We start from the raw sequence: 14,841 nt of genomic DNA, 5'->3' as shown, positions 1-14,841 counted from the left end.
ATAGGGGGTCAGGAGGACGTCGCTTTGGCTGTCCTGTGCACACGACCTACCTGTGAAGTCTGGTGTTGCTGTCTCACTCCTGTTAGAAGCAAGCTCCAGAGGGTGGGGTGTGGTCTGCTCTGTGCCCTGGACTCTGTGCCCGCACCTGGTGTGGCTTCCGATATATTTGCCAAATACGTGCCCCCACCAGTCTGGTCACAGATATCTGAGTGAGCCTGGCCCACTTCTCACCCCTGGGATTTCTACTCTGACTTCTCCCAGGACGGGGACCCCATGGAATCACCAATCTCCTTTTCAGACAAGAAAACAGCTGGGCCCAACCCCAGAGACAGTGAGGGCTGAGGCAGAGGCATCGTCAGGAGGAACAGAAAATGCCCAAATAGCACTGTCATAGACCTTCCCCCTCCCCCACCCCACCCCCCACACACACACTTCCAGGGACCTCACACAGGGCCAGGCGCCCAGAGAGCACGTTCCCACGAGTCCCTACAATGACCCTCTGAGGCTGGTCTTCAGCTTACCCTGCCGTCCAGAGGAGCAAACAGACTCAGATGCAGTGACGTTCTGAGACTTTCAGCAGGTGGCTGAATCACCCCTGTGCTGTGGGGGAGGGTGGAGGCAGGGTGCTCACCTTGCACACAGGGTGTCCAGCACCCGCTGTGTGGTGGTAAATGTCTTGTAACTGCCTAGGAAGGTGAGGACGAAGGTGGGGTCACTGCCCAGGAAGGCAGGTGCCGGGTAAGCAATCAGACTGTCCAGCCTGCGTGCCACGTGAATGGCACCGTGCTGGCCTTGTATTCTTTGTTCCTCAATTCACTGTCCCCCTGAGGTAGGACAGAAGAGGGACATGCAGTCAGAGACAGCGCAGCGCCATGGGCCACTGGGAGGGTTAGGGGCTACAACTCAGACGAAATACCCAAGCCCTCAGTGACCAGTGGCAAGAGGGGAGACACACGTACTCGCAGAAGAGAAAAGGTCTTTGGCATTCAAAGTAGACTTTGAGGTAGGGAGAAGTTCATCGTATTGGTATCTGAGGTCGTTTTCTTGGCTGAGTTTGCACAGCACCTCCCCGTATTGAGTGTCATCCCTGTGATGTTTGACCAAACGTCTCGCTCTAGGAGGAGAACACAGAGGCTTCTCCTGGGGTGGGAGGGGTAAGAATACCAGGACGCGTGAAATGTTCAGGGCGGCACCGTTGGAATGACAACAGAAGGGGAGCACGTCAAGGAGAACAGGTGCATCGCCGTGGTAACCGGTCCCCTCCTGTTATGTCATGCAGCTGCATGTCCTGGAGGGTCTGTGGGGATGTGCCCCCAGGGCGGCAAGTGGCAGAGCAAAGGACATGTCACATGAACCCTGCGTCCTGCATCAAAGCACTCCTACTGATCATGACGATGTCTAAGATTGCGCCGGGGGGAAGGTGTGCGACCGGGAGGCCAGCACCAAATTGGGGTTGGGTGTCAAAGAGAATCTGTAGAACGACACAGACATACTCTTGTCTGATCATGAGGTGAAATGGTGTCGATGTCTCTTTGCTGATATCCCTACAAATATATGGACAATGACTTTGCATCTGGTCTAGGAAGGAGCTAGATAGTGAGAGCATATGGGAGAGGGGATGGGGACCCAGATTGTTTTGGGGCTGGACTCTAGTAGGGAGTCCAGAACAGCAGAGTGACTCCTGGAACCCAGGACCCCCTGACTGTCTGGGTCCTGGATGTCGGGTCAGCTTAGGACTCACCGTGAGCCCTGGCCAGGCTGTCTCAGTGCTGTGGAATACCTGCCTGTCCTGGTGGAGGATGGAGTTGAGCCCTCGTCACTCAGCCCTTGTCTGATGTCCCATGTGGAGCTCTGTGATAACAGTGCCCAACGCCAGGCAGAGAGCCTCAGAGCCTGGTCCTTGTTGTCTTCAGACCCCCCTGACTCTCCACCCCAGACATACCCACACCACGGTCTTCCCAGACCTCCTCTGAGAAGGGAAAGATGTGACTGCCTGAGGGCTCTGGATTCCTGATGGCACAGATTAGGGATCCTCAGGAAGCCCGCTCCACCCTGCCAGCCTTGTCCTGGGGAGTGATGTGACAGGACCACCAGGGTATGCACCACCAAACAACCTGTTCCTCCCCAGAGGGTACCCCCTTCACGTCTGTCTTCCCCCATGTAGAGTACAGGGCTGCCCAGGGAGTGCTCACAGAGGTGGCCTGGCCTAGAGTAGCCTAACCGAGGTCTCCTGTGTTTCCCTGAGGTGACCTTCTCCAAAAGGGCCAGAGTCACCTACACCATCTGGAAAAATTGTTACTATGCTGTTTCCAGAGGCCAGAGCCCTGGAAAGTGGGAGCACAGCAAGAGAACACGTCATCGTACTGAATGTCTCTCGCCAAGTGAGCTGGCTGAGGGGCTATTACTGGAATGTGGGTGTCTGGTAATGGAGTTCCAAGTTCTGTGGGGCTCTGTTGAAAGGAAGTGACATCACTTCCTGAGATCCCCCTCCCTGAGTCCCCTCTTCAAGTAACTGTTACCCAAGTAGTCCTCTGGGTCCTTGCCTGTCAGTCCCCTTCTCCACACAATGCCTGTGCATGGTGACACCAGCACACCCCTCTTCAGGACTCTTCTCTGAGGACATCTGGCTACAGCTAGGGCCCCGGCAATGAGCAGACAGGCCTAAGTTGTGATTCAGCTCTTCATTCTTATTCTTTCTGGACCCCAGATGAACCAGTGTGGTCTCAGAGGCCGTCCATCCCCTGCCTGCAGGGGTTACTCTAGCACATGGTTCATTGGGATGCTTAGGTATGTGTGGGGCAACAACTCTAAAACTGGAGGGTGCTGTCACATGTAGACAGTGCCTCCAACTTCTTTTCTCTTCCTCTAGTCACCTTTGTATGTGTTCCTCTTTCAATACCACCATAGTACTACATCTAGCGTGTGTGTGTATGTGTGTGTGTGCATATCACAAGACCCAGGGGAAGACAGCCCCAATGCAGGGGAAACAGGCTCGAGCTTCCCAGTGTGTTAGGCTTTCTAGTTTCTAAACCAGCCCTGTGGGAGTGAAGGGCAATGTCATCGGCCTAAAGGTGGGAGCTCTGCTGACCTCTGGACTCTGCATGTGTGTGCCCTGGCCAGTCCCTGCCTCTTTGTGGGTCTCAGTTTCCCAACTGTCCAATGAGGGTGAGATTCAGAATGGCAGAAGTGTGAGCTCAATAGGAAGGGCCCCCTACCACCACCAACACAGGGAGGGGTGTGGACAAGGGTGCCCTCCAGTGGTCCCGGGGCATCCCTGATGTGTGCTTTCTTTCCCAGAGCTCTGAAGGTGCCCGGTGCAAATATAACTGTCCATTGTATAGAAACATCAGCGGCACTTTTACAACCAAAACGTGTTGCAGGAGGACTGGTAAGGCATGCACAGGAGGCTCAGGGCTGCCCTACTTGGAGGGCCACTTCTGTTCAGTGTGATTTGGGTGTGGAGTTGGGGCCAAGGAAAATAGTGTTCAGTGGGAGTTGAGGGAGCATTTCTGATCCCCACTTCTGAGGGCTGGGACACCCATTCCTTAGCTGAATACATAGGGATGCTGAGAAGAGGGGTAGTCAACACCACTTGGAGGTTCAGACCAGTGATGTCTCCCCTTTGTTCTGCAGGAGCATCATCAGGTGGGCTTTCAGGAATTCCAAGTGCCTAGTACCTCTTCACCCATGGAGTTTGGTTTTTGTTGTTGCATTTTCCCAGGTTTATTGAGTTACAATTTATAGGTAACATCATGTAAGTTTGAGGTGTACAGTGATGATTTGATACATAAGGTTGTTTAATACCTCCATCACCTCACAGTTACTTTTTGTGTGTGGCGAGGACATTTAAGACCTGTTCTCTTAGCAACTTTCAAGTTTATAGTACAGTTTGTTGGGGTACAGTCACTGTGCTGTATGTTAGATGCCTCCAAAGATTTTTATTCATGAATCTCTAAGACATGAAGTCCTGGGGGAGCCCTGGAATCTCCTTGTATCTTGTGATTACAGTCCAGATAGTACCAGTGAGTGGGCTGATGGACCTTGTCAGCCAACAATAGACACTAAGGCCACAGCCCGCAGATACCAGCTGCTTTTGGTAGCAGTATTGGCACGCTGAGCTCTAGCATGGCCCCGTCCTATGGCATCCCTCTCTGGTCCCTGTTGCAGCAATTGCCTGCATGTGGCAGAGCCCATGCCCATGTCCAGTTGTGATGTGGAGGCCTACTGCCTACTGTGTGACTGTGAGTACGAGTGTAGCACTTCCACTATCAAGGTGACCCCAAAGGGCCACAGCACTACCTTGGCCAAGGCTGCCCAATACCCACAGGGTTTGGCCTTATTCTGGAAAATTCAAGTAGCTATCAGACTGGCTTCTAGGCTGGTATGTCACAGACACAGGGACCCACTTGCCGGAGCCAGCTCTCCTCTGTCCAAGGACCCTCCTTAGGCTGGAGTGTGACAGCCTGGGAAAAGTTCAACCTTCCTTCTCCCTGACTCCCCCATTTTTCCCAGTTGTTTCTCTTCCACTCTCTTCTTCTGTTCATTCAATAAATATCTTTCGGTCCCTCTTATGTTCTGGGCACCATGAAAGATGCTGCTGGTAGACATGTGAGCCCGTCTAGTTGAGCTTCCAAAGTGACAGTGACACTAGCCTCTTCTGAGCACCCCAGAGAGCTGTGGCCCAGGCTGGGGGTCTGGGTGCTGATGCAGGAAAAGAGGAGGGTCAGGCTGCCTCTTCTTGTGCCTCTGTGACCCACGTTCTTGTAGGCCCATGGGCAAATTCAAGAGAGAAGTGGCATGGCTACCCCACAGGGATATGTGGTCAGGGGCCTGTTCCTTCATCTGCCGCCAGCAAGACACGCCTGGACCATGGCTCCCCAAACAAACACATCCCTCAGAGCCTCACAGTCTCCTGGTCTAGATTCTGACCATCCCAAGCCAGCACTGCTTACTGACTTCCCACACAGCCCTTCCTGGTCCTGTTTTTAAACTTATTTCTGTTTGTGAAGAATCTAGAAACAACATCAGGAGTTTAGGGCCACTGCTGAGTCCTCCCTCAGGTTGCTCCTTTAAGGTTCATTTGGAGGCGAGGTAACCCTCACTGTCATCCTGCCAGGACCAAGGAACTGCAGTGTCTTCCCTATTTTCAGTCCTGTGTTCTCACCTCAGGGGGAAAGCAGCCACCTGTCCCCGACCCTGTCAGTCCTTGCCTGTCAGGCTGTGTGGATTCTATGTCTTTTATCCTGCTATCTTCCCAGGGCCACCCCTCTAGTGGCTGCTTTTCTCCTCTGAACTTGCGCTAGCTGTGGGGAGAAAGAGTGGCTGTCTGTCTCCTGCTTAAGAAACCTAAGGACAGGACCTTCCCCTTGGGACTAGAGAGGAGACCCTCCCTGCACTCAGGGTGCTCCTTTTCTGATGGGAACAGCCCCTGCCTTCCTGTGGTGACAGTAGCAAGCCCCAGTTTTCAGAGTTCCCATCCAGTTGGAAGACCTATCTACTGTCAGGTCACCAATAAATGGTATCTGCCATTGCTGTGGCTGGCTCCAACAGCTAGCTCTCTGTGAAAGGTAGAGATGGACACTGGTGTGCAGTAAGTATCCACAGTGGACTACTTAGCTGGGCCCTTGGTATTATTGTGTCATTTAATTATGTAATTTACTCTTTCCTGGGTTGTAGGGAGGTGTGTGTGTATAGGACACTACTTCTGCCTTGCTGACTCTTTATCACTTGGTTGGAACACTCTGTGATCATCCAAGGCAAAGTACTGATACCAGAGGGATCCATCCACGTATTTGCTTATTTGGTCTCTCCCTGACTAGATATGTAAACCCCATGACAGATTCTGTTTTGTCTATTGAGTGGAGGATAGTACTTGGCATTCATTTCTTGAATGAGGGCCCCCCACCAAGAATCTATGCTTAGTTTTTCTGATTAACTGGGGTGAGACAGATCCCAAGCAGGCACATCTGGAGATGTCTCCATAACTGTGATGGTGCACAGACAGAGAAGAAAATGCCCACACATCTCTGTGGAATAAGGCTTATGGGGAAGGGAGAGGTTCCAAATAAAAGGGACAAGGAGACTCAGAATGGGACTCACACAGCCCACTTGGGAGAAAGGCGTTAAAAGCATGGTTGGTCATAGCCTTGGCATTAAATGCTGAAAGGCGAGGGCCAGGGTATAGAATGAACAGAGGAACCCTTCCTTGCTTGAGCCCAAACTGTATTGTCGCCAAACTGTTACACAAACCCCAAAGCCATATAACCCTCCCGACCCAGCATAGAGATGGAGATTGGCTAACATTTGAAGACACACAGGGAGTTACGGTCAATAGTCAAAGCTAACTCCTATTTGGTTTTGGTTCAGAGAGAACAATCAGAGGTTCAGCTACCCAACCAGAATTTGAGATGCAGAATGTTAAAACTCCATCAAATAATTGAATATTCTCAAACACAGATACTATAGCAGCAACAGGAAATAACCATTGAGAACAAAAGGACAGTAGTCACTACAAATTAGAATGACAACTCTGGTGGTATGCTAGGCTCCTGTGTCCAGGACAGTGGAGAAGCCAGCCACACCCATGAGAACTTGTGGCTTAAGATAAACATCATTTCTTTGAGCTCCTTCAAATGTTCTCACTACCATGGATTCCCACGCATTTAATTTCTCAAATGTGGCTTCAAATGAATGACTGATTTCTTTTCCAAAGATTGAACTCCACATTCCAGGAGGTATAAGCCGAGGGGTCCAGTGAATGGCGGCATAATCAATTGCAAGATTGTAACACATAAATAAAATTTATGAGTCCATTAGAATTTTCTAGAAACAGAAGAATAACCAGAGAGAAAGAAAAAGCTCATTTACCGCCATTGGAGATAACTGGTAGGCAACGCCTTCTAAATGAAAATTGGTAATTGTAGGGATAGAATTAAGGATTTACCCCGCTTTTTAGGGAGGAATGATAGTTTATTCCTAGTTTATAAGGTATCGTTCTTTGAAGAAAAATGCCAGCCACTAAATAAGGAAGAAATAATGAAATTATGAAATTAGTAAACCACTATTTGCAGCCCAATAAAATAAATGATTCAGTCCAGGATCATCAATGGATGCTGAAACCACTATGTGAAAAGATTGTGGAAGAGAATGTTCGCTTGGTAAATAGTACCACTCCACAGTGTGAATAGGGGAAAAGGCAGTTTTACAATGGATAGATCTGGCTGTCACCACCCAGCCAAGCGATCTATTTTAGTATCACTAGTGGGACAACCTGAGCCTCCTGTTATAATGGAATAGGAAGTCCATAGTGTATAAAATGTTCGTGCCAGTATGGAACAGGAAGTGAATGTGACAGTGTCTAATCTGATCCCACAGTTTGAGAAGTTTGACGCTGCCCAATGGGCACACAGGAATGACAGTTACTTAAGAATGAAACTAAAATTTTATTTTCATTTTCATTTTCCCTTTATGTGTATTTTTCAAATGGCTACTGAGTCGTTAGGTCACAAATACTTATTAACTTGTTTGACCCTTCCTGCTTAAGCAAAACGGGTATTACTTTGGGCTTAGGGACACTGTGAACAAAAATTACAGAGATTCTAAGATGCCATGAACCGGGAACTCTTGGGAGCCTCTGTGTGGGACCATCACTCCATTGGAACTGGGCACATTGAACTCTAGTTGCCCCCCTGACAGTAGTCATTGGGATTGAGTTCTGACCCCCTGCCCCTTTCTCCAGCACTACTCCTGTCTCAATTCTTGAGGATTTCAATATGTACATACGGATTCTTCCTTCATGCTGGACCCTCAGGTCCTCAAACTCTCTCCAAAGAACCTGTCCTGATCCAAACTTGACTGTCCTTTCCCCATACAACCTTGTTATTACCACACCCTCTAGTGTCTGACTCAAGAACTTCTTTCAGTGCTCCTGCCTGCCCTCCCAAGCCCATTGACACCATCTTTTCACCACCCCTACCTACCCTTTGCTTGCCTTTTTTTCTCCTCAGTTTAAGTTCCATAATCAATCGGTATCAGCCCTCCCTTGCATGAGTCCTCAACTCCATTGCCCATTTCTCCTTGCATTGTACTCACTTTGCAAAACCACCACCCTGGTCAAATTTAACCCCTTGCCTCCTCTGGGCTTGCACCTAAGCACCTGAACTATTATTCTAAGACTTCCTGACTGCGTCCCAAACCTATTTCCATGCAACAGCCAAAGCAACTTTCGAAAGTCATTTCATCCCTTAAAAGCCTTCAATGAGTCATTCATTGCTCATAAGGTGTAGTCTAAACACATTAACACAGTTTATAGGCATTTCGTGCTCTCTCCTACTTGCCTCTCCAACCTCCCATTTCAGTATGCACTCCCACCTCCCAGCCCATGCCACCCTGCTTTCCACTTTGCAGTTTCGGGAAGGTTCCCTGTTCTCCTTCCCTCCTCTGCCTTTGCCCATATTGCTCCCTCTGTGAGGAGTGGCATTCACCTTGCTAACTTGACTAGCCTCTCAGTCATTATTGAGATGTCACTCTCTCTAGGTAGTCCCCAACACCCTCCCTGTGTGCTTCCCCAGGAGCAGCCCTGAACCTGCACTGCAGGTGCTTGGTTACTCACTGGAAACTTTTTGAGGGCAAGAAACACATTTCATACACTGTTGACCCAACAGTGACTGACATTCAGAATGCACATCATAACTAATTGTTGAATCGTCCTAGATCTTGTAAATTGTTGTTTAAATATAGATATATAACCTGTCCATGGTCTTTTTAAATTTCATTCTGTAAAAACAGATAATATGTTTAGAAGAATTAAGTCTTGGTAAACTATCTCTGGTTCTAACTTCCTTTCTAAGTTTCTGTGAGCTTGTGCTCATCCTGCCTTATTATTATTATATCTTTCAGCATAATGCACTGAATGCCTTAAAACAACCAGCTTGATTGCTCTTTCCTATGAGTAAATCATGAGTTACTGTGTGTACATCACCCAAGGGCTTGAGTACAAACCTCTGTACTTTAATGGTTTCATGTTCCTGTTTTCTGTTTTTAGCATTTGGAAGAGTAGATGTGGATATTTCCAGGAAAAGTTTACTGCCCAAAAAGAGGTTAAAGGTTAGCAGAACCATGTCCTTACCCAAAAGTCACTGATCTGTACTTTCATAAGTCCCTTGAGATGTCAATAATGATAGAAATTTCAAAAATGAATTTTAATAAAGTACAGAAAAGAAGAATAAGGTGGAATTTTCCCAAACTGCCTGAAATGTGGGAGTCCAGTGTGGCCATATCAGTTATACTACCTAAATGTCAGGCCAGCCTCCCTTAGACTGGGAAAGATAATCCTCATGAGAATAAATTGAAGAAGATTAATGAATGAATGAATTTAGGTGACCAGATAAAGTTGAAATAAAAGGCTCTTCAGATATTGTGTAATATGTATGGGATATAGGTGGGCTAGCACAACAGAATATTTTAGAATGGCAAAAATAAAGTAAAAAACTTTGGCTAAATTGTGTGTACCAAGATTCTAGAGTTTGTATACATTTTATTATGTATTTTTCATCATTCTTTCAATCCTATTTAACTGGAGAGCAACGTGAATTAGAGGCTGCCTACTAGTCTGCACTAAAGCACAGTTAATACTGTCTTACTCTATTCTATAAAGATGTTACCAAGGTCAGTTCAGTGTTGTGTTTCTTTCTGGAGAAACTACATAAAAAAAAAAAAAACCCTTTAACTGGAATAGATTAGCGTAGGAAAGAAAATTGCAATTGAAATACAGTAACATTTTCTGCAGAGTTCATAGGTTATTTTTCAATTTGAAAATCGAGTTTTGTCATATCTTATTAATAGAAATACTGCCACTTAAAGATATACATTAAAAACATAATTAATAAGTACAGAAAGGTACTTCATTAATTGTTTTTCTGTGGCATCTCAGTAGATGATACCCTGGTGTTGCAGTCGGCAGCTGGTTGTGAGCCTATTGAAATTATACCAATTTGTATTAAATTATGATGTCTCAGAAAAGCATGCAACCTGAATTTGCTGGGTTAAAGACAAGAATATTGAAGTTGAAGCACATTCATAAAAGTCTGTAAAATCGCAAAAATGACAAAAGGGCTTGAAAAATATTCGAATATTCTCCCAGCTCTGCAAAATCAGCTTTCAAAAGAGTACTGGTTGTTTCCTAAGTACCTGCAAACTCTTCAGGTGTGTTTGGTAAAGTAATAAGGGACAAAAACGTGTTGAACCTTTGCAAGGAGGTCCGCTTCATGTTTGTGCACTACAATAAAGGCTAGTAAAACTGTGTGGGATTTCTTGGCAAATCGACATTGTCGAGAGAGGGGAAATGATCCTTATGGGACAATTGTCTTGCTAGAAGGTCCTTAATTAAAATTGTACTTAAGCATATACAATGTACTTTTTTTTTTTTTTTACGTTACTAGGAAATTGCCTTTGCGTGTAATCCCAATGCTGCATGTGAGATGAGATACCCGCGGTAGGTTTGCAGATTTCCCGGCGCAACCCAGGGCGGGCACTCGGACTGGAAAGGGGTTTGTGCCCCGTGACGCAGTGTTCATCCCCACCAAACCAGGAGAGCTGTGACTCTTGGTTGCTCTGACATTGGAAAGTCTCAGTTTATGTGTGTCCTTTTCTCCACTAGATGTCACTGTAAATCACTCGCTTGTGGAGAGAGACCCGTGTTTTACACATGTTCAGAGAGCACCAGGGTTCTAAGCATGGTCAGACCCCGGGCTTGTCCTTTCGGACTAGGGAGTACGGAGCGGGGAGGGGCGGCAGGAACTCGCTGAAGGAAAGCAGCACCCAGTCCAAGGCGGAGACCCGAGCCGCAGGCGCAGAGGTCGCGGGGTGCGAGGCCGCCCGAGATTTGCCGAAGGAGAGCCCGCCACGCGCTCCTCCCGCCCGCGCCAGCGAGATGGTCACGTGCCGCGGCGGCGCTGGCCCTGCGGACGGCGGCGTGAGATGGGGGCGGGCTCGAGGAGGGGCGGAGCGGCCCTCGCCAGCCCCGAAGCGCCGCGCCCGACGTTCGGGGTCGCCCCGGACTGGGCGCGACAGAGCGCGCCCGCAGCTCAGGGGGTAAGTGCGGACGAGAAGGAGCCGGCCGCTCGCCCGCCGCGCGCGAGGAGTAAGACACCGCCCGCGGGGGGCGGGGCGGGGTCGGGGGCGCGCCGGCCACTGGAGGGGGCGGGGCGGGGCTGCGGCGCGCGCGCCCGCCGGAGAGTGAGGGGCGGGGCCGCTGCAGAGCGCGCCGGGCCGGCCTCCGTGAGCTCGGGGCGAGCACAGACCTCGGCGCCGCTGTGTGACTCCTTCCCTGGGCTTTCCCTCCGCCCAAAGGGTGGTGTGCGGAAGCCGGTGCCGGGGACTGCGAGGCCGGACGAGGTGGCCGCGCCGGGGATGGTAGTCTGGGGCAACGCGGAAGGTGAGTGACCCCCAGCCGGCGGCGGGGTGGGGGAGGGGCGGACCGACGCGCGCAGCCGGGAGGCTCCGCAGAGCCGCCCCGCGGCGGCCGGGTAAGGACGGCTGAGGCGGGGAGGGAAGGATGTGCCTGCCGGGCACCGAGGAGGTCCTCTGGCGGTCCGCGGCGCCCTGAGCGCGGCGGCCGCCGGGTTACGTAACGGTGACCTCCCTTCCCCCTCCGCCATGGCGCGGCCGGCCCGGCCCCTCACGCGGCGGCCCGCGGAGGCGCCGCTGGACGACTGGTACCCGCGGCCCTGGCCCCGGCTTTCCTCGCGGGCGCCTCCCGGCCCCGCTCCGACCGCGCCACAAACTCCTTGTCCTGCGACGGCGCCTTGCCGGCCATTCGGCGCCGCGCCATTCAGTGATCCGCGCGTGCGGTCGCTGGTTCACCGAGCAGCGCGGTAGTTAGCGGAGGCCGAGCGCGGCGTTCTCCGGCGGTCCCCCGCCAGTCCCCCGCCGCCGTGTCTCCCTCCATTACCCCTCCACGAAGCCCCCCACCCATTGGATCCCGGAATCGGGTCAGAATATCTGAAGGCAGCTTTCATTCACTTGTTTTTCCTCGTTACTCATCTAGTTGCCTTCATATACAGGGCACCTTACCCCCACCTGTCCCTTTAACACTTCGATTCAGTTAAAACGTGTAGACGGGAAGGAGCATTTCCTTATGCAGTTCGCTGCCCTTTCTATCTAAACCCAGCTTGCAAAGAGATACCTTAATATATCGCGCCTTATTTGACTTCCTCTTATTTAAAAAAAAATTCATATATGGTGTAAGTCTACTCTTTCTGTCGTTCGCGTCTGCTCAGGTCACGTACAGAGTAGAAGCAATATTTAGGTAAAAATAATGCAGATCAACACATACCATAAAAGGGCTTGTAACTTAAGGGCGTTATGTAAGTTACTAATTCTGCCTGGTCTCTCTGGCCTGTCTGAGACTCAGTCTTGGAGAAAAAGCCATTTCTTCCTGTGGCGGGCACAGAAACCTATCCTTTGAGAGTACCCTCTGTATGCTTTCCAATCTTGTCTCTGCTTTTCCACATAGCCTTGTTTTAGCTGGTGCAGATGCTGCTAGCATGTTCCCTCCTTATACTTCCTATGGGGGACTCTTCACACCCCAGTACCTCTTCCAGAGTCTTCCTGCATCTATCAGGATCTCTTCTGTTCAATTCTTGGGCTATTTGGCACTTTCAATTATCTTTTGTCCACATCTATTATTCTCCAGTTGTGTTGTAGGTCTCCAGGGCAGAGTCTGTACCAAACTTGTCTTTGGTCACAGAACTTCTCACCTGTTTTGTGGTAAACAATACACATTGAGGATACTTTTCCTAAAAAGTTGGGAATCGCTATTTTAAGGTTGATTTCTATGAGGTCTCAAGTAGAAAATAACTTTTCAAAATAATGTGTTCGAATATGTAAAACCACAAATCACTCCATTTTTCTCACCTCCAACTTCAAAACTCAAGATTCTTTGTAAGAGGAAGAAACCCTGTCCTCAGCAGGAACAACCTAGTCATTGATAAGTTAGGAAGGCTACATGTGATACACAATAGTCCTTTCTTTAATAGCTGCTGTGGTAGAAAAAAGAGAATTTCGGAGTTATATGTAGATTTAAATTACACTCTGCCCACTGTTAGCTGTGTGACCTTGGACAATTTAATTTATGTCTCTGGGGTTTTTTTTTTTTTTTTTTCTTATTTGTAGAATGAAGATCTCATTCCCACCTTGGATAACTGAGGATTCAATGAGTTCTTAAACGTAAGGCATCTAGTGAGTCCGTGGTACGGGGTAATGCTCAGTAAATACATATTCCCTTTGGAATGCCTCTTTTGGAATTCTCAGTCTGGAATAAGTCAGTTTATGCTGAAGACAAGGCATGAGAGGAAAACTAATCAGAAGAGGTGCTAGGTACCTTTTCTTGTCTCCAAATAAATGAATAAGCCATAAACTAAAGAGCAGAGCTCTTTCTGCTTCTCAAGAATATGTGAATGTATGTGGCACATGACACAGAGTATATTAAACGGGACATTTTAAGTTAAATATCTTTTGAACTTTTTTCCTCATGTAATACTTCCTGAAACATTAACATGAATATTAAAAAAGAATCCCTAATTTTCAAAATCAAGTCAGGAATGGGGGAAGGAGGGAAGGGAGAATATGAAAAGTCTTTTTAGAGACATTTCATATTTTTAGTGTTTCTTCCAGCTGTAAATGGTATATCAGTTCTAGTCTACGTTAAAGCATCTCTTCCTCATACTATGGCAACAGTGCCTTTCCTGCTGTCCTGTTTTTGCTCCCTTCCTCACTGATCCTCACATAATCAGAGTGATGTTTTTAAAGATATAAATCAAATTTTTTGTTCAAAATTCTTCCCAAGTTTCCTATAACCCTTAGAACTGAATCAGAACTCCTTTCCACAGCCCATCAGGGCATTACATGGTTTGGCAGCAGCCAGTTCTGACCTTATCTCCTACCACATGACTCATCACCCTGTCCCAGTCCGATGGTCCGATTGCATTTCTTCAACAAACCAAACTGTTCCTACTTTAGGGATGTTATACTTGTTTTTTTTTTTTTTTTAGCTGGGCCACCCCTCCTTCTGGTGGTCATCTTGCCTTTACATCTTCTGTTTGCTGCTTAAATGTTATCACCTCAGATACAACTCCCTTGATCCCTAAAATAGAAGCCAGCCTTTCCCTCCGTCATGTCTGATTTTTTCCTTTTGATTATTTTTCTCCATAGAATTTGTTACTAGGTGAGAATACACTATTTACTTACTTGTTTCCCCCATTAGACTTGCTTGCTCCGAGGCATAACCTCCACCAGAGGCAGAGGCCTAGTCTGACTTGTTTGTACCTCTGCTCCCAATGCTTAGAGTTGTGCCTGGCACATAGTAGGTTCATAGTAAAACTTGTTATGTGAATGAATGGTATAGTTGATTTAACATTGGTTCTGGAGTCAAAATCCTGGCTCCTAGTGTTTACTGATTGTGAGGCTTCAGGCAAGTTAGTATCTTTTGGTGGGTAGGTTTCTCTGTCAGATGGAGAAATAATATCTACCTCAGGATTGTGGTAATAATCGGGTTAATATATTTATTTTTAAAAACGATGAAATTAGTTCAGTACTTATTTAAGATTTTGTATTTTTGTATGAGATATAAAGGTCTAATTATTAAATTTGTATACTTTTGCTGAATTTTTTGGCTGTATTTATGGAACTCTTAATACATTTTGTGGATGTCCAGAATGGATTAAAAAATAAACTGTTGAGAATAGTGAGAAATATTTGGTCTTAATGTGTAGGTCAGCCTTTTTATTTATTTTAGATCTGTGGAAGATGCTAAGAGTGATTATCTTAACAGCTGCCCACTAG

General features: G+C 48.0%; 1 protein-coding gene across 7 annotated transcripts in view; it reads left to right on the top strand.

Moving 5' to 3' along the window:
• The first annotated feature begins 10,996 nt into the window (after nucleotides 1–10,996).
• Nucleotides 10,997–14,841, top strand: part of REV1 (REV1 DNA directed polymerase) — an 82,960-nt gene continuing 79,115 nt past the window's right edge. For 4 of the 7 annotated variants that reach the window (XM_036224739.1, XM_036224738.1, XM_036224737.1 and 1 more), the window contains exon 1: nucleotides 11,000–11,091. The gene's annotated coding sequence lies outside the window, so the exon portion shown is untranslated. Of the gene's footprint in view, nucleotides 11,092–11,252; nucleotides 11,435–14,841 lie in introns of those variants that run through there. The other 3 variants (XM_036224740.1, XM_016157246.2, XM_016157248.2) reach the window with 3 other exon arrangements.

The sequence above is a fragment of the Rousettus aegyptiacus genome, unplaced genomic scaffold (genome assembly GCF_014176215.1).
Source record: "Rousettus aegyptiacus isolate mRouAeg1 unplaced genomic scaffold, mRouAeg1.p scaffold_m13_p_7, whole genome shotgun sequence".
NCBI classification, from domain to species: Eukaryota; Metazoa; Chordata; class Mammalia; order Chiroptera; family Pteropodidae; genus Rousettus; species Rousettus aegyptiacus.
The sequence above is the reverse complement of the archived record's forward strand: the minus strand, read 5'-3'. Positions and strand labels throughout refer to the sequence as shown.